Source organism: Gordionus sp. m RMFG-2023, chromosome 1 (assembly GCF_954871325.1).
Source record: "Gordionus sp. m RMFG-2023 chromosome 1, tfGorSpeb1-WG-v2, whole genome shotgun sequence".
NCBI classification, from domain to species: domain Eukaryota; kingdom Metazoa; phylum Nematomorpha; class Gordioida; order Chordodea; family Parachordodidae; genus Gordionus; species Gordionus sp. m RMFG-2023.
The window spans coordinates 61,601,625-61,621,835 of record NC_088775.1 but is presented as its reverse complement, the minus strand read 5'-3'; the positions used below and the strand labels follow the sequence as shown (position 1 = coordinate 61,621,835).

General features: G+C 28.3%; 1 protein-coding gene across 1 annotated transcript in view; it reads left to right on the top strand.

Moving 5' to 3' along the window:
- LOC135931469 (uncharacterized) overlaps window positions 1-20,211 on the top strand; it is a 45,678-nt gene that overhangs the window by 257 nt on the left and 25,210 nt on the right. Inside the window, exon 2 of the mRNA XM_065468600.1 lies at window positions 13,132-13,673. The gene's annotated coding sequence lies outside the window, so the exon portion shown is untranslated. The remainder of the gene's footprint in view (window positions 1-13,131; window positions 13,674-20,211) is intronic.

Sequence of the window (20,211 nt, the reverse complement as noted above, 5' to 3'; positions counted from 1 at the left end):
GAATGTTAATTTTTTATTTTTACCGGAAATACAAAAACACTTAAAATTTTTTAATTTTTTTTTAATATTTTCCAATGTAAAATTTTAAGGGCTATAAAATGATATATTATTTGTAATTTTATCTTAAGTATTTTTTAAGAAAAACAAGATTTAAGAAATCACGCATTATGCGATTCTCTACTTTGAAGGCGTATATCTTTGGATTTGGTTGAGCTAGCACTCAAAAATTTAGAATTTACAAAAATATACAAAATAAATAACTATCATGCCAAGTTTCGTTTATTTTAAAGATGGTCGTCAGAAAATCGCGTTTTTTTGGTCGATTTGACGTGGAATGACCCTACAGTATTTTAGTATCGTAGTTAGGCATGGCATTTTTTAACGTTACCATCAGCCTATCAAGTTGCCCTTTAGATTCAGTTAAATTATTTTATGGCCAATTTAACTTCAAACTAGGATGAACGATAGCAGCTATTACATTATCATCATCATACAAATCTGGAAATCTAATTTATATAAAGCGATTGTATTAGTAAAAAAAGAAGAATACCTTTTTAATTTTCAAAATTTAAATTTATCTGAAATTTAAATTCATTTATAATAAAATATTAAAATAGCATTAAATTATGGTAAATAAAGATTTTATAATTTCGAATTTTATATTAATACTATATATTAATATTATAGAAAGGATAATCTATATTTTTCTCATTTTCCAAAGAAATTTCGCTATCTTCAACAATCTCACACATTTTTAATAACTAGATTTATAATGCTAACTACATTTATAATGTATATTTTTAAATATAAATTTCAAAATTAAATTAAATAAAAGGATTATAATTTTAGATTTAATAAAAAATATTTTTTAGATGTATATTATGTAAAATTGAAAGTAGCGAAATAGCGCGCTACTTCGCTACTTTCTAAATTAGTAGCGAGCTACGGCTATCGCTATTTTCTAAAAAAAGTAGCCAGCTAAAGCTACCGCTACTGAAAAAAGTAGCGCGCTACAACACTGTATAAGACTATCAATTATTATATAAGGAGTAATACAATATTTCTTTAATGCAATCTACAACTTATATAAAATTTATTTTTTATCATAAAAGGATATTTTAATTAATGATTTTTATTTTATTCCCATTGTATATATATAAACATAGCAGGACTAAAACAATTATAGATGCAGCAATGCAATACCCTGTAACAAAATACAGTGTATCCTTGCAAGCAAAACCTTCTTTTGCATGGAAACATTTTGGATCCTTAATATTTAAAACTGGCACAAATAATAAGAGAACCAGTGTTGCTGCAGATAAAGTCTTGTAATATATGCTTGTAAATAGCAATTGATAATGGGTGAAAATAATTATTCATTTTCAGAGTAAATTTTTGATTATTTTTAAAATATTTGTGAATTTTTAATTAGTTATTTAATCAAATTTTTTCAAAAAATATCAGCACACCAAACATAAAACATTTACTTGACAAACATGACTTATCATGTAAAGAAGAAATATCTGAACAAAATTTAAAATTATTTTTCAAACCCATTGTAAAAGATACAACTGACCCTATAAAAGATAAAAGGTAAGGAATTATGTTCTCATGTATTGCAAGGATTGAATGCCTCTTCTATAAATAATAGTACAAGATTTTCTAAAGGTTATTTGTAAATATAATTTTTGTAGGTCAATCTTAATTTTTATTTTAACCGTTAAAATATCAAATTATTTTATAGAATATTTAAATAAAACTGATCTCATCTCACATTTAGAATTTTTTTAAGGCATCATGTTTTTATTTTTATGGGGAATATGGCATTATTTCAGATACAAAAGATTTACCAGATAGAACAACACTTAGCCTTAGTGGATTAGATGATGTGTATTAATGAAAGCATACATATATCAACAAATTATATAGGTCCAAAATTTTGTGCTATAACTTTTGATATATAGACTGACAAATATAGACGGCGAAATTATATTACCTTTACATTTCACGAAATAGATAATAGTATTTTATACATTGGCGACACATCATGTCACTCAAAAGCATACCGCTGAAAAAGTTGAAAATGAATTTGGTTTAGGGAGCAAGAAAATTCAAATGGTTACTGATGCAAGTCCCAATGTAAAGAAAAGTGTTGGTCTAGGAGAATATGACCATCATTTGTGTTTGGGACATGGATTACATAATCTAGTGACAGTCTATGGAATAAAAAAGTTAATAAAATAGAAAATCTCATTAAAAAGTGAGAGAAATTATAGTTGCCTTAAGATTCAAAACAGCGGATTTTGAAAATATAAACGATATCAAAAATAGGAAATGTTTTGAATCGATATCATTTACATCGGATATTATAGATTTGGATGATAATGATCCTTATTTATGAAGATCGTTTTGGGTTTGATGATGATAGTGCAAATCAAAAATCATATCAGAAAAAACATAAAACCTTAAAATTGCATAGTATTTTAATAATGCTGGAAAGTGAATATTATAAATATTCTATTAAATAGAATGGAGAAACCGGATCTTAATTTATTTAACTCCGAATGGGACTTGGTTCATGAACTTTTAAATTTTCTTAAAACCTTGGAAACTGTTGAATTTTTATCCTTCCAAAAATGAGTTAGTATAAATTTATTCTTATTATTTATTTCGTAGTGAAATTAAAAATCATTTAATTGTAAAAGATTGCGATAGTCCTCTCATAGCATCCCTTAAACGAAATATGCTTACTAAATTTGATCATAGATTTCCAATAACCGATCTTCAGGTAGTATTTTAAAATACATAAATTAGTTTTTTTTTAAAATATTATTTCTCTTTGTTTTATTTTTTTACTTAGGTGTTAGGAGCACTTTTGGATTCACATTTTCAATCTATAAACATAATAAATGAATATAATATTACTCCTTTGCAATTTTTATTTCAACACGCTACCTCTCTGTTGCCTTACACGGACGAATTAACCGAATGTAAAACTATGGAAGTTGCTTCAATTCGATTTTGTTAAGTCATTGGCTACGAAACATCTATTCATAACAATAATCTGGAACAACAAGACTACTAGTCTAGAAAAAGAGTGTTATGCATTATTTTCGCCTTATAATTTAGAGATAAAAGATATCTTAGATTTTTGTAAGATAAGAGTATTGGATCTTCCTAAACTTTCAATATTAGCTTGAAAGGTCCTGTGCGTTCAAGCTACGAGCACACCCAGCGAGCGTGTATTTTCCATAGCTGGGCTCACTCTGAAATCTAAAAGATCATTATTATGTCCTATAAATCTAAATAAAATAATATTTATACATGATAATTATAACTTAATAAAATCATTAAATTAGTTATAAACATAAACATAAAGCATAAATTTTGTTTTAAAAGTGTTTCCAATGAATTTATAATTTTAATAAAAAATTAAGTAATAAAAATATTTGACGCCGCCTGCCGATCGTTTCAAAAAAAGAAACGCCGTCGCCGATAATGCTGTCGGCGCACATGTCTAGATATAAATAAATTTTAATAAAAGGCTTAAAATTTATAAATTTGTGTGATTTATATTAAAAAAAACTAGTAAGTATTATTAAAGTATTTGGTGGCATTGTTATTTTTCGTATTTTATTCTCCTTTTTTTCTTTCTTTTTTTTTCGTTTTTCTATTTTAAATTTTACAAAAGTTTAAAAAATAATTAAAGATTTCAGGCATGTTTCATAATTTTATTAATTTGCGAAAATTTATAAATTTTGAGGTTATATTTTTCAATATATTTAGGACACAGCCTTAAGAATATTTTACATAAAATAGTAAATAGAATAAATTATAATATATATTTCATAGAATTTTTTTATGTAAATCTGAGCTCAACGATTGCTTGGCCCGGCCTAGATTTATAAAAAAGCCTGGCCTGAATTGTTTAAATGAGTTCAGCATTTTACGGTTCATTTTTTAGTTAATATGAAATCATTTAATACCTAATAAATACTTTTAAAATTATTTTTTTTATTTTAAAATAAAGAATTATTTTTATAACACTAGAAAAACTAAATTTATGTTCATTTTTGGCGAAATGTTTTTAATTTTTAATACATGTTTGATTGACTAAAATTATTTTAATTCTTTAAATTAATAACTATTTTATTTATCTAATATAGTAAAGTATAATAAGAACAAATTAAAATAATATGGTTGGTTACAATAATCAGGGCTGTGATGTGAACCCTCGGGTTTGGGTTCAGGGTTCGCGATCCAGAAAAATAAAGGCTTATAAATTTAGTAAAAATAACAGAAACATCAGTTTTTTATCAACTTTATTTTACTATATTTAGGCCTTGCATAAAAATAATTTATCATTATAATTAGAATATTAGCGAATTATGAATTATCATGATACCTTTCAAATTTAAGATGTTAAAATTAAAATATCGATTTTTTATTCCTAACTTTGACAGTGCCTTATAAATAGGGCCATTCATCAGATCACATGAAACCAGGTTCCTAAATTAAGATTAACTCATAGTTATGATCATGAATATATTATTCCAATTATATAAAATAATATTCAAAATATCTTTATTTGAATGAAAAAAAAAATATTTATAGAGTGGCTCAGCTCACCAGAATTTTTAAACACTACTTTTAAAAGTAGTGCGCTAACGCTATCGCTATTTGTCAAAAAAAGTAGCTTTAGTTACTTTTTATAAAAAAAATTTAGAAACAAATTTGTTTTATTTTTGGCTTATAATGTTATTGAATAGTAAATATATAAAAATTTACATTTATATATTAAAATATAGTTAATTTTGATTATAAAAAAATTTATATAATAAAAATAAATATTTATAGTAATTTGTTGCATTTTATAAGTTTTTACCTTCTGTTATGTGTCCAACTATCTGCCGTGATACATATATATGATATCTCTGTTAACTCTAATATTAGAGCATCTTTTATCACTTTAAAGTTTGCTATTTTATTCATTATGTCTGGTGACATAAAATTGTACCAAGGGATAGAGTTTTAATCATCATGGTAAATTATGGATTATCAACCAAGGGCATTGACTGAGCTGTATCAATTATAAAATCAACAATAACTTTATCAGCCAATTTTTGAGAAATATTGGAATTTGTATTATTAATAATTTGGTTTGAAATTCGTCTTTTTGGATGTAGAGTTGCCTATATCAGAATTATTTAGATGTTTCTCCATTTCCTTAAAACTATTGGCATGAACAGTCTTATAAAATAAATACTATTAGAATGTAAAAATGACAATTTACCTTTAGGTGTTTCTTGAGGTTATAGCTACTGGATTGATAAGAGGAAATATTTTTTTTTACATTTTAAACAAATAAATTTGAAGCCAGTTTTGGTTTTTATATTTATTTTAAAAAAATTTTCAAATCTAGGGAATGGGAAATTTGTATTATAGCTATTAAAAAAATTTTCTTCCCTGGTATCTTCCATTTCATTAATATCATTGTCTGAATCGCTTTCAACGATTTGGATATCCATAGGCGATGACATTTTAAATTATTAACACGTGATTTAGGTTTATAATACAAATGAGAATATATAAATAATAAATCATAAAAATTATAATTAATTATGATATTATTGTCAAAAAAGACGAAATTAAAAAAAACAGAAATAGAAATGACAAACTAAATAAAAATAACTATCAAAATTGAGCAGACAATCCAAACTGGCAAAGATCTAAATATAGAAATAACTTATTCAAATTACAAAAATTGCAAAGAAACGTATGGGTTTTTTATACACTTTTATTTCTTTAATATTCATAAAAAAAATTAATCCATTTCAATAATTTTTTCATAAAAAAAAATTAATGAGTAATAAAAAACATTTTTCATCAAAAACGATAAAAAAAAATATCACAAAAATCTAACAAATATAAAAAAAATATTATAATTTAATGCCACCTTTTTATGGGCCAATGGCATGTACATTTAAAAAAAATAATTGCATACTTTCACAAAATTTTCGATGTAATAAATCATGTAAAATCTCGCGATATATAATTAGAATTATCGGATGTAAGTATCGCGGAACTTTGTGGATTATTATAATAAGAGAATTTTTTTTTATATCATGTTCATAGGAAGAATATCTGATATCCCGTTGTTTTACTCCTTATTTATATAATTGCGCTTCTTGATTATTACTGATATTAAGAGAATAATGAATCTTCATAGTCTACAAAGCTATGCTATATGGACATCTTCGTGTAAATTGTTAGAACGGTAATTGGCTAATACGAATTCTCATACCATATCATATTCATATCGTAAAGGGATTTGATCTCTATTCGTCTACATTGACGTCATACATCGTAATCGGGGCTTGGTTGTCATTGCTCCGAAAGGTTGAGTAAACGATAAACTTCCATGAGCATTGGCTTGATAATTAACTTTTGACAAGAGTCTGATAATGGGGAATACGTTTCATATCTGATTTTGGCAATTTATTTAAATTGTTATTATTTTATATATTTTTTTTAAAATTATTAAAATACATAAGTGAAACACAAACGAAAAAAATATAAAAGAGAATAAATTATCATAAGTGACCGTAAAAAAAATTAATGATACTTATGCCTCAAAAAATATTTTATCCATAAAAACATCTAACCCAGTCATGTGAATCCCCAGGTCAGTATTCATTCCTTAACATTAATTACAAAATTAGAGGCAATTTCCAATAAAAATAAGTTAGGGGAAAAAAAAATATACAACAGAAGGGCTGGGATAACAAAATATTTAACAAAAATAAATTTTTTTACCAAATGTTCAAGATTCTCTTTTCAATATATATATTATGAAGCACCATGATAAAAAGTCATTTACTAAATTGATACTGTATTTTCTTTCCAACAAATATATACTTTTTCTGGCTACAACATAAAACCACATAAAAAAAATAACAACTGGCAGACACATTGAAAAAAAAAAACTTTTTATCAATGTGAATAATCAAAATATAAACATGACCAAACAAAAACTTTTTTACTAACACAAAAATAAAACTTTTCTATTCAAATATTAGGTCTATCAGGCGATCCCCCAATCCTTATTCATGTCTTCTCTAATTGACTTATAAACATAATGGCAATTTCAAAAAAAAATTTTTTTTTTTAAAGGACCATATACCCTGGCAACTGGCCAGACAAAAAAAAATTTTTAAAACAAAAATTTATCCACCAACCTTTACTAATGCCATAAAAATTTTCCTATTCATTAAAACAGTCATCTGGTTATAAAAACAGATTACGCACGATAAACAATTTTTAATAACATTAAGCAAACAAAACTTTTTAATACCATGAAAAACTTTTCTATTCATTTGAAAAAAAGGATTTATCATTCAAAAATTTGTTTCTTTTCTTTTTTACAAGCTCATACCAAACAATTTTTTAACCCTTGTCTAATTTGAACCATAAATTACACCGAAATTGACCATCAAAACCTTTATAAATTGAACAACATAAAAAATATGACCAAATATTTTGAATATTGACCCGATATAAACCGTTTAAATATTACTTTTAAGATAAATCAGAACAAAAAAAAATCGAGTATATCTTCTCATATTATTTGCCCTTCTTATTTTATCCCAATTTTAGATGATCGTGATGACGGTTCACAGTAACCCCGGTTATTAACAAAATTTCACTTAATTTTGAACCTCGGTTTACTACTACCCGACCTCTTTCCCCGATTGTCAAACAATCTAGTCCAAACCTTCTGGCCCACTGAAAACTTTACCCCTAATTTTACTCCCACTGAGTTAATAATTTTCCCCTTTGGCAATCTAAAGGACCCCGTGTTCGCCTACCTAAAAATAACTCTACAGGCGTAACCCCCTCTCGATTGCGAGAATTAAAGTAATATAATTGAGACATGTAAGCCTCCTCCTTACGATTACCAGCCTTCGTAATCCAATTTTTAACAATTGCTACCATCCTCTCAGCTTGTCCATTCGAGCTGGGATGATATGGCGGCGTAAGAATATGCTGGGTCTGTGACTCAGCACAAAAATGTTTGAACTCCTCACTGACGAAGGCGGGACCCCCATCAGACACTATCGTGTCGGGAAAACCAAATCGGGCATATAATTCCCTTAATTTTTTGATAACTACTTTAGTGGTATAACCATGCATTTCTGCATATTCTATCCACTTGGAAAAGGAATCTACCACTAAAAAATATGATTTTTTATCAAGGTCAAAGAAATCAATGTGGATACGTTCCCAGGGTTTCTTTGTTCTAGGCCAAACTTGCCCTACCTCTTTACAGGGCATAGGAGCACAGGTATTGCAAGGAACGCATTTCCTGGTAATCCGTTCAATATCATTGCCCATACCAGGCCACCATACATATTCCCGAGCCCAAGATTTCATCTTGTCTGGACCTTGATGTCCGGCATGCAATAAATTCAAAAATTTGCTCCGTAATTTATAATTAATTACCGCCCTGTTTCCCCTCATAATACAATCATCAACAATAGACAATTCTTTTTGTATTTTTTTATAGGAATCATTTGTTTTTCAAGGTTATTCTCCTTTTAAACTCAATTTTACTTGACTTAGATCTTTGTCGTTCACAGTATTTGTTTTCAAATCCTCCCAATTGGTAGGACCCCCTTTTAAAATATACGACAGAGTACGCACTAAAGCCTTCTCTCTATCAATACTTATCCTATCACTTATTTCCGGATCTGCACAGCCAGAACCTAACCTAGACAAAATATCAGGCAAATGATTCTCTTTGCCTCGACGATATCTAACCTCCACGTTAAAACTGCCCACTAATAATAACCAACGCTGCAACCGAGGAGATAACATCAACTCCCTATTATCCTTTCGGAATAAGTGGATTAAGGTTTGTGATCGGTAAAATTACAAATTTTTTACCAATCAAATATTCACGACATTTTGTCAAACCGAAAATCACGGCCAAGGCCTCCTGTTCAATCACAGAATATCTCGTTTCTACATCCCTAAAAACTCGCGAGAAAAAAAGGATGGGTCTTTCCACACCATCAATTAAATGTAATAAGGCTCCTCCAACATCTTTGTTAGATGCATCAATAGCTAATATGATTTCTAAATCATTGTTGAAACATACTAAAATTGGCTCTTCCTCAATTTTTCCCTTTAAAATTTCAAACGCTTCTTGTTGTTCCACTTTCCAATCAAAATGAACACCCTTTTTTAATAACTCATATAACGGAGCAGCTACCTTCGCAAAATCCTCGATAAAACGATGGTAGTAATTTACCATACCCAAAAAGGACTGCACCTCAGCCTTACTATTGGGCTGCTTCAAATTTAATATATTCTTCAAAACGCCCAAAATGCTTTTCTCCTTACTGGCTCTCAAACCTTTACCATGAATTCTCTTAAAAACTTCCTTCAAACGTCGGTTATGCTGTTCAGGCGTCATCCCTGTAATCAGTACGTCATCCATATAATAAAATACCCCCTCTAGTCCTTGGAAAACGGACGCCATGGTACGCTGAAAAATAGGGGCCGACACACTCAACCCAAATGGTAATCTACAAAAAGCGAACAACCCTTTATGAGTCGTTATCGTCAATAATTTACGAATTTCCTCCCTCAAAGGTAATTGTAGATAGGCTGACGAAAAATCAACCTTTGAAAAATATTTTGCTCCCTTTAACTGAGCCAAAATTTCCTCAATTCGAGGTAACGGATATTTAACCTCTGCTACCCATCGATTTAAGGTTACTCTGAAATCAGCACAGAGCCTCAATTTACCATTTGACTTCTTAACCGGTACCAACGGGGTTGCCTATACACTATATTCCACTGGAACAATAATGTCATCTTTAACCCATTGATCCAACTTTTTTCCTTTTTCCATTCAAAAGGAACTCGTCGACACGCTAAAAAATAGGTGAAAATCCCTCCCTTAATTTTACATCCACCTGATAATCATTAAGACATCCTAACTTTTCTTCGAAAATTATTTCATATTTCTTCATTAAAAGAGATATATTTTCACGCATTTTATGTAATTCATGAATATCAATAGCAACCATTGTGTTTTCATTAATGCTAATATTGTCCTTAACCATTAATTCCGTGGAATTTACATATCTATCAGAATTAAGGGTTGAATTCTCTTCTTTTACGGTTAATTCCTTCCCTTCTATTTCATAAATTTTTTCTCGAGCACTATTAGCAATATTTTTGTTTTTAGTCTCATTTAAGGCCGAACCCTTATGTATGGCAAAAATATTCCAATAATTATTGAAAGGACCTAACTGAACAATCCAATCCCACCCCATGATGGTTTCCACATCTTTCTTTACTACCCATAAATCTAGGGAAAACGTGGTATCATGGATAATTAATCCCAACTTAGTTTTTCCCAAAATTACAATTTCAGACCCATCAAATTGTCTACACATAGATTCTTTTTCAAGTTTACCCCCAGGCCAATGCTTATAATAATTTCTTCTAGACATTATAGATATGCTAGCCCCTGTGTTGAACAACATGTCGATGTCCCTCGAGTCAACTCTTACAATAACTCTTGGACAAGGACAAGGTTCGACTAATCTCTCAGTCATTAAAATCTCATATGTTTTAATTGACTGATCAATATTAATCTCATTTGAAACATCAGTTTCATGAGAATTCCCATTTGAACATAAATTCAACTCGGAGTTTAGTGGTTCATTAACAATATTCATATATTTTTTTACAATATAACTGGGATATTTTTCCCATCTGAAAGTATTAACATCCCTTTTATCGGAATATTTAACAATACCCTTAAGAATATTTCTCCCATTTAAAATTATTAGAATCTTCATTATTTTTATGTTTATCATCAGGATAAAAAAAATTTCTGTTAAAACCACGGCTTTTACGAGAATCATATCTCATTTCAGCATGGTTATTTACTTCATTATTATTTCTACCTCCCGATCTCCTACTTACTATATGATTACACCTCACCTGCAATCATATAGTCAATTTTTGGTACAATTTATGGCTACATGTCCCAGTTTGTTACATTTAAAGCACAAACGGGATTTACCATAATTTGATCGTAAAACCTCACATTTATTCGTGTTGGTACCAGAAATTTTTCTAACATTAGAATTTTCTAATGTCAATTTCTTTAACGGAAAGACCCCACGAAAACCTTGACCACACAGGTCTCTACCTTGTGGCCCCTATACCCTCAGCGGGTACATTTCAAATCTTCTAAGATTTTCTTATTACCAGAAAAACCATTTTTTTCAACGGAGATATTTTTTCCATTTGACCATGTCGGACCACATATTTGGCCTTTATTACCATTACTATTCGCAATAACCAATTTATTTATATCTTGATATATAATCTTAATCACTTCTTTTATTTCTTTCAATTCTTGGAGGATAACTACAGATCTCTCCACAATATCCAAACGATCATCGTTATTACATTCCAAAGTTTCTACTATTTCTGGTCTGCCGTTCTTGATTTCATTTAAAACCACATTTAAAATACTTTCCAAGACCGAAATTTCTTCCCAACAATCAGCCGACACTGGAGTGTCTTTTTTCCAATTACCATATACCTTGGTTACAACCAAGGTACATTTTCCGATTAAAAATCTTAATATTATAGACAACCCATATATTATGACCAATAATAATATTGTCACTAACAAATTATTTACATCAAATTTATCAACCATTTTATACAAATTTTGATAAGTAATACGATACCCCGAAATTTTGTTAAATAAGCTAGGCTCAATATCAAAATTAAACATAAGCCCATCTCATTATCTCAAAAATTTATATTACTTTAAATCGGCCGTGGTAAATAAGTAATTTTAGAATATTTAAAAATACGTTTTTTTCTTCTTTTTTTTTAAATTAATTAAATTTCTAAAAAAATTTTAACAAAAATGTGATTGCGTTGTGTCCTGAGGAGAGATACAAAATATAAAATAAAAATATTGTTTTTACCTTATAATAACGAATAACTTTGGTATCAAGACTATCCTGTAGTCACGGTCAACAACTGTCAAAAAAGACGAAATTAAAAAAACAGAAATAGAAATGACAAACTAAATAAAAATAACTATCAAAATTGAGCAGACAATCCAAACTGGCAAAGTTCTAAATATAGAAATAACTTATTCAAATTACAAAAATCGTAAAGAAACGTATGGGTTTTTTATACACTTTTATTTCTTTAATATTCATAAAAAAAAATTAATCCATTTCAATAAGTTTTTCATAAAAAAAAATTAATGAGTAATAAAAAAAATCATTTTTCATCAAAAACGATAAAAAAAAAATATCACAAAAATCTAAGTTAAAATGATTGACATTACAAATATAAAAAAAAATATTATAATATACAACAATTATATTTAAAGTTTCATGTTTATACTTACCTTCATTATATTTTTTAAAAGTAGCTAAGTAGCGCGCTAAAAAATTAAAGATTACAAAAAAAGTAGCAGCTATTAACTATAGCTACCAAAAAAGATAGCGCTTTAAGTAGCGCGCTACACTTTAACAACTCTGCGGCTCACCCATGTTATAAAAACATGATAAAAGATAAACAATTTTTTTTTATAAAAATGAATCTGTCGAAAATAAAATGTATCATATTATTGAAAAAAGGATAGGGTTTTAAAGGTGGACCTTATTGTAAAACTAAAATTCAAACAATTATATTTTATTTATTTTAGATAGATAAATTATATTTTCTATAGTCCTCTTCATAAATCATCTTCATGGTATACATTTTATTCTACAGATTTAAAATTTATAATCTTTGACACCTTATTATTAAAAGTTAAAGCTGTAAATTTTTAAATGATTATCATCAATATTTTTAAAGATCTAATCTTTACTTATATAAAATGATAAGCTCAACCATTTGTATATAAAATGGGGAATTTATTATATAATATTAAATTCTTGAAATTTTATTATTACAATCGATATTTCTTACCAATGAAAAAAAAAACCTAGACTCATTATTTACCATACTTTAATATTTACATTATTTAGTGTTTATTGAAAAATGTTTCTTAAATTTTGAAAATAATTCAAGTTATAAATGATTCATCATCACTCCTTATCGATATACAAGAGCAGGAGGAAATAAAAGACTTTATAGCTTTAGAAAGAGAGATACAAGCACAAAATCAATCAGCCCCAAGCATACTATCACCTCTTTTGAAAGTTACACCAAACACTGACACTGGGATTGAAAACACGTTTAAAAACTCGATTTCTAACATTCACATATTTCCCGATCATTCAAATCACGTTCCCCATGATAAGATAAAATATGTTCAGGACAAAAATAGTTTTCATATTATTCAAATTGAACCTAATGTAAATAGTAATTTGGTTAAAACTAGAAGTATATCCTCACCTCTATCAAATTCTCTTCAAAGCATACGTTCATCCTTTGCTTCCTTCCCACTCTACTCTGAACATGGTGAAGTTAAATTACCTACTACTCCAGATTTAAATAAAATTAATGACAATGAGGAGCTTTTTAGTGTTAACACTTTTCCTAGAACAAAAAAACCACACTACAAATTGGGCAATGATAATAAGACACCCTCTAAAGTTGAAAATAATCAGGTATACGAGGAAATTTTATTGAATCCCCTTATTTCTCTAATATATTTTAAGCAAACATAAAATTTAATACTTATTCATTTTCAGTCCTAAGGCCGTGTTCTAATTTGTTTTATTTCTAAAGAGTAATCTATTTAGCCACATATATAGCTTCCTCTAAATAACTTAAAAATAAAGAGGGGTCATTCCATTAAAAATCAACCAGTGTTTCGGACGATCATCTCATAAATAAATGAAACTTGGCATGTTACTTATAAATGTTAATAAAATCAAAATTATAGAGCGTTAGCTCAGCCAGATACAAAGATATACGCTTTCAAAGTAAATCGCGCAATGCGTGATTTCATTAAATCTCTTTTTAAAAAAATACTTAAGATAGAGTTACAAATTATATATCATTTTATAGCTCTTAAAATTTTACATTTGGAAGATCAAAAAAAAATTAATAGATACCAAATCTAATTTCCAGTGAATACAAAATTAACAGTGCTGAGAAGGGATTTTTTGGGGCGTTTATAAATGTTTATTACCTTTATATTAAACTATTTAATCAAAATTCTCTATAGCCATTTTGTTTTTTTAATTTTATTTAAATTTTTATAAAGAAAAATAAATAATATAGGGCGTTATATTTGATAATCATTATAATATATTTATTAAAAATATGAATTGTATTGGTATTAAAATTAAAAAATCTATTAAGTATAAGATGTTCTGGGGCGATATGTAACAGGCAGCCCATGCAGATATGATAGGTAACTATTAGGACCCTATTTGTAAAATGAACACATTTTAAAATTTTATCTACAAACTATTATAAAAACTAGAATTTCCTGAGGCTATAATTTGTAGACATATTCTGTTGCTATTGTGGATCTACTACCGTTATTACTTGATGTCACTTGTAGGATAAAAGAAGGATGCAATGGTCTCCCTGGGGATGTAAAAAGGAAATATATCTCATCAGTAATTTCTTTCTTTTTTAGTACTGTGGGTGTGGATCAAAAATCGTCATACACATGTTTAGAAAAAAAGACTAGTTCAGACCTTGGTCCTAAAGACCGGTCATATGTATTTATGACGATTTTTGGTGGTTAGCCACTGTAATAAAAAAAATCTTTTATCACACAATTCAGGAAAAGAGATGGCTGCCCATTAATCAAATAGATGTGCAGATTTAATTGAAACATTTCCATTTTTTAATTCGTTTGTAAATAAAATAATTTAATTTGTAAGAATTGATAAGAATATAAAATGTTATTGTAGATATTTTGTAACTCAAATAATTTTATTTGCAAATTAAAAATTATGAAAATTTTTTCCATCAAATCTGCACAACACTGTAATATCGATAATAGATCTCATAACAGCGACAGGACAAATTATCGCATCAGGAAATTTAAAATGGAATACAATAAAAACAATAGGTCTTATTTTAAAGTAGTTTGTATATAAAATTTTAAAATATGTTTATTTTACAATATAGCGTCCTAATAATAAACGTATATGTATGGGCTGCCTGCTTGTATATTGCCCCAGGACATCATATTGGTCATACTTAATGGATTTTTTAAATTTTAATATCAATATAATACTTTATTTAAAAAAATAATAAAAATGTAAATAAGACTAAAAACAAAAATGGCTATCGAATTTTATGAAACAGTTAACTTTTCAATACTTCGTTGAAAAAGATGACGTTAGTACTCGGGTGGGGTTTAATAGACCGCAATTTCAAATGTATATATATCTCTAGTTATATTCATTATTTTCATTTGATATTTGGATATTTGGATATAAGATAGATCTAACCTTAAGCTTGATAAAATATTTGTTGAGGATAATTATAATTTGTGCCAAAATTTTTTTAAAAAAGCTTACTTTTTTTAAATTTAAAATAAAATTAAAAAAATAACTTATCCATCACATAATCATGATAATTCATAATATGGATCTTTATTCTTCAATATAAAAAAAATATTACCTTATACATTTTAATATATAAAAAATATAGAACATTGAAATATGCTAAATTTGACATGCTAAATATTACATAAAATATTAATGTGTTCTAAACATATATTTATTTTACATATTTGACAAAAATATTTTGTTTTTTTTATAAGGAGTATAGTTTTATGCCATATTTTGATGGTTTATTTGGCATGTATTGCCTGAATGGGCATTTACCATGAAATGCTGGAAGCATTTCATCTAGGGTTGCATATTCTGATATTGTATAAGATCTGTAGCAGTTATCAACAAATTCTTGAAAAATATTTAATGTGAGTTGCATTGTCTACCATTTTTCTCTCTTCTCTTGTTAATATGTCATAAAATCTTATTGTATGAATTAGAATTCTGAATCTTTTGAGTGTCATTGTTGCTCAAAATATCTCAATTCCCAACCCATCAGATTTCCATAATTGAGTCACCTTATTTTTATCTAATTTTACAGAGAAATAGATATGATAAATAATTCCATATTATAATATTTAAGCTTGTTGTCTGGTATATGATCTTATCTTGCACGTTGTCATAGACCTGCCCAAAATAAGCGAACGTGAATTATATGAAGGCCTATCCTTCATATAATTTAGCCGATTTTTTTCTCAGGATACAGACAAACCTATTACCCAGAAAATAATTTATGAGTGGAACTAAACGCTCTATCAATAAAGTAGTAAATTAGAAAATTAGCAGGAAGTAAAAATATAAATAAGTTATAATGAGAAGTAGAATAAAAATAGAAAGTCATTATAAAAAAAAATCTTCCAAATACAATGGTCTAAAATATTAATTCAAGTTAAATATTTCAATATGGTATATTAAAGGGGCCATTATCAATTTACTAAATAACCAAATGCAACTCCATATCTTTAAGAATTAACTTATATCCTGTATAATATAGTTTAATTTAATCACATATAATTAAAAAACAATTTAATTACTTTATAATAGAGGCTTGAACTCTAGGTTATTACTTCCAATAATGATATAGATTTCTTTGGGAAACTCCTTTACAAGATATATAAGTCCTCAGCATGTATTCGTCATATGTTCATATATAAGTCTCAAAATATGTTTGAACTTGCTTCTGATCTTTTTAAAATGGAGCGAAAAAAGGCTAAGCCTACACTAGTTTCATTGGATTGAAAGATAAATCTAATTCAGTCAAGGACCTTAAAATTCTCCCAAACCAAGTGCCTTTATGGAATAAAAAAAGGTTTAAGAGCAATGTCTTCTAGGGATTGATCTATAAGTGCCTGATGAATTAAATAATTCGAGGGGTGTCTCAAAATATGGCCCACCAACTCAATTTTCCTATATTCTATTGTTTTATGAATAGGACGGATATCGCAACTCGCCCATAACATATAATTAGTAGTGTTTCGCGGATAAAAGGTCCTAGTTAAATATCTTAAACATTTGTTTATAAAAACTTGCATCTTGATATTATCAGATATATTATCGTTTCACGTTTCCATACCATAGTATAAGGAAGCTAATATTAAGACTTTAAAGAGTCTTATCTTTAAAGGAATAGATATTTGCCTAGATGACCAAATCTTCATCAAGGACCTGTACTTTACCCTAGTTTTATTCAATTTAAAGTGTTGATCTTTCTTTGTACCACCTTTCTTATCCAATAAGATCCCTAAATATTTTAGAATATCCACTTCTGTAATCGTATTACCATCAATATTAAGGGTCACCTGTGAAGATGTATAAAATGATGTCATCATTTTTGTCTTTTCTTTATTTAATATCAGACCAAAGTGTCCCGCCTCTACAACGATACAGTTAATAACTGATTGGATGTCGGACACCGATTTACCTACAAGGCATAAATCATCTGAGAAAGCGTTAATATTTAAATTTCCTGAGGACCACTGAGCCTAATGTAAATTTCTAACTTTTAAAATAATATAATTTGTAATAAAGTTAAATAAGAGAGGCGATAGAACACAACCTTAACTTCGAAAATTTGGCCCCCACAACCTAGTTTAAGTAATGTTCAACAAAGTTCATTTACGTTTCAATCCCCCTCAAATGATGCCAGGATTTTTCCACAACTAAAGCTGAACTAGTTGGAATAATTAAGAAACTGAATAATCATAAAGCTTGTGGTCAAGATTTATTATATAGTGAACACCTGAAGACTGACTCTAGACTATCTGCAGAGATTCTTCTTCATATTATATCCAGATTATGGTTTGAACGGGTGTGTCCGAATGATTGGATCACTGCCACTTTAATTAACTTCCCTAAAACGAAAGATCCCAAATTTCTTGAAGATTGGAGAGGAATATCACTAAATTCGGTGGTATATAAAATATTTGCAAATATTATATTAAATAGGCTAAGACCGCTACTTGAACCACTTTTTATAGACTCATTGGTCTCGTTTAGGAAAGGTCGAAACACTTTAGAGGCGATTCTATCAGTAAAAATTCAACTAGATAGAACGTTAATTCGGAAGAGTCAGTTTTAATTATTGTGGCTTTGGATTTTAAAAAAGCTTTTGATTCGATAATACTCTCAAAACTTTGGAGGACATTAGAGGAGGTGGGTACCCCGATTATTTTGATAAGTTTGTTGGAACTAATTTATAAAGATTATTCAATTCATATTATTCATGCTGGCCGCAAATCTCCTAAAATCCCGATAATGAAGGGTTTGAAATAAGGTTGTGTTCTATCACCTCTCTTATTCAACTTTATTACAAATTATATTATTTTAAAAGTTATAAATTTACATTCGGCTCAGTGGTCCTCAGGAAATTTAAATATTATCGCTTTCGCAGATGATTTATGCCTTGTAGATAAATCGGTGTCAGACATCCAATCAGTTATTAACTGTATCATTGTAAAGGCGGGACACTTTGGTCTGATATTAAATAAAAAGACGAAGATGACATCATTTTATACTTCTTCACAGGTGACCCTAAATATTGATTGTAATACGATTACAGAAGTGGATATTCTAAAATATTTAGGGGTCTTTTTGGATAAGAGGTGGTACAAAGAAAGATCAACACTTTAAATTGAATGGCAGCATCTACATGATAGGATTTTCACTGGATGCAAAGCCCCTTCAAAAACCGCCTACCCCCCTAAAAATTATCGCCGCCTTCGGCGGCGGTGTCTCTCTATTATTATTTTCACCTTTTTAATTTATTGATACACTTTTCAGAGAATTAATAAAGGATAACTTAAATTAATCTATCTCTACTACCAACTATCGATTGAATATAAAGAATTTATTTTTTAGATAATAAATTCAATGAAAACCTCCATTATTTACAATGAATTAATTATTATGGCATTATGAGCTTGCTAAAATATCTAAACCTTTTAAATTAGATTACAAAGGATAGCAGAAAGTTTTATTTGGAAAACAATGTGTATGATTGTTTGCAATATATAGATTTGGTCGATGAATTGTATTATAATAATTCTATAATAAAAGTATTAATTTTTACAGCAATAAATTTTGTCCTATTTGATCTCAAAATTTAATAGATAACCCCCAAAAAATTTATCATATCCCCATTAAAGCAGCCTACCCCCTCAAAAGAATAGGATGCAAACTGTTCCTACCCCTCCCGCTCATGTAGACGCTGAGTACAGGTCCTTGATGAAGATTTGGTCATCTAGGCAAATATCTATTCCTCTAAAGATAAGACTCTTTAAAGTCTTAATATTAGCTTCCTTATACTATGGTATGGAAACGTGAAACGATAATATATCTGATAATAACAAGATGCAAGTTTTTATAAACAAATGTTTAAGATATTTAACTAGGACCTTTTATCCGCGAAACACTACTAATTATATGTTATGGGCGAGTTGCGATATCCGTCCTATTCATAAAACAATAGAATATAGGAAAATTGAGTTGGTGGGCCATATTTTGAGACACCCCTCGAATAATTTAATTCATCAGGCACTTATAGATCAATCCCTAGAAGACATTGCTCTTAAACCTTTTTTATTCCATAAAGGCAGTTGGTTTGGGAGAATTTTAAGGTCCTTGACTGAATTAGATTTATCTTGGGATCTCTTAAAGAGAGCTTCGATTGACAGGAAAGTTTTCAAACATATTTTGAGACTTATATATGAACATATGACGAATACATGCTGAGGACTTATATTTCTTGTAAAGGAGTTTCCCAAAGGAATCTATATCATTATTAGAACTAATAACTTAGAGTTCAAGCCTCTATTTTAAAGTAATTAAATTGTTTTTAATTATTGGTGATTAAATTAAACTATATTATACAAGATATAAGTTAATTCTTAAAGATATGGAGTTGCATTTGGTTATTTAGTAAATTGATAATGGCACCTTTAATGTCCCTTATTAAAATATTTAACTTAAATTAATATTTTAGACCATGTATTTGGAAGATTTTTTTTTAAAATGACTTTCTATTTTTATTCTACTTCTCATTATAACTTATTTATATTTTTACTTCCTGCTAATTTTTAATTTGCTACTTTATTGGTAGAGGGTTTAGTTCCACTCATAAATTATT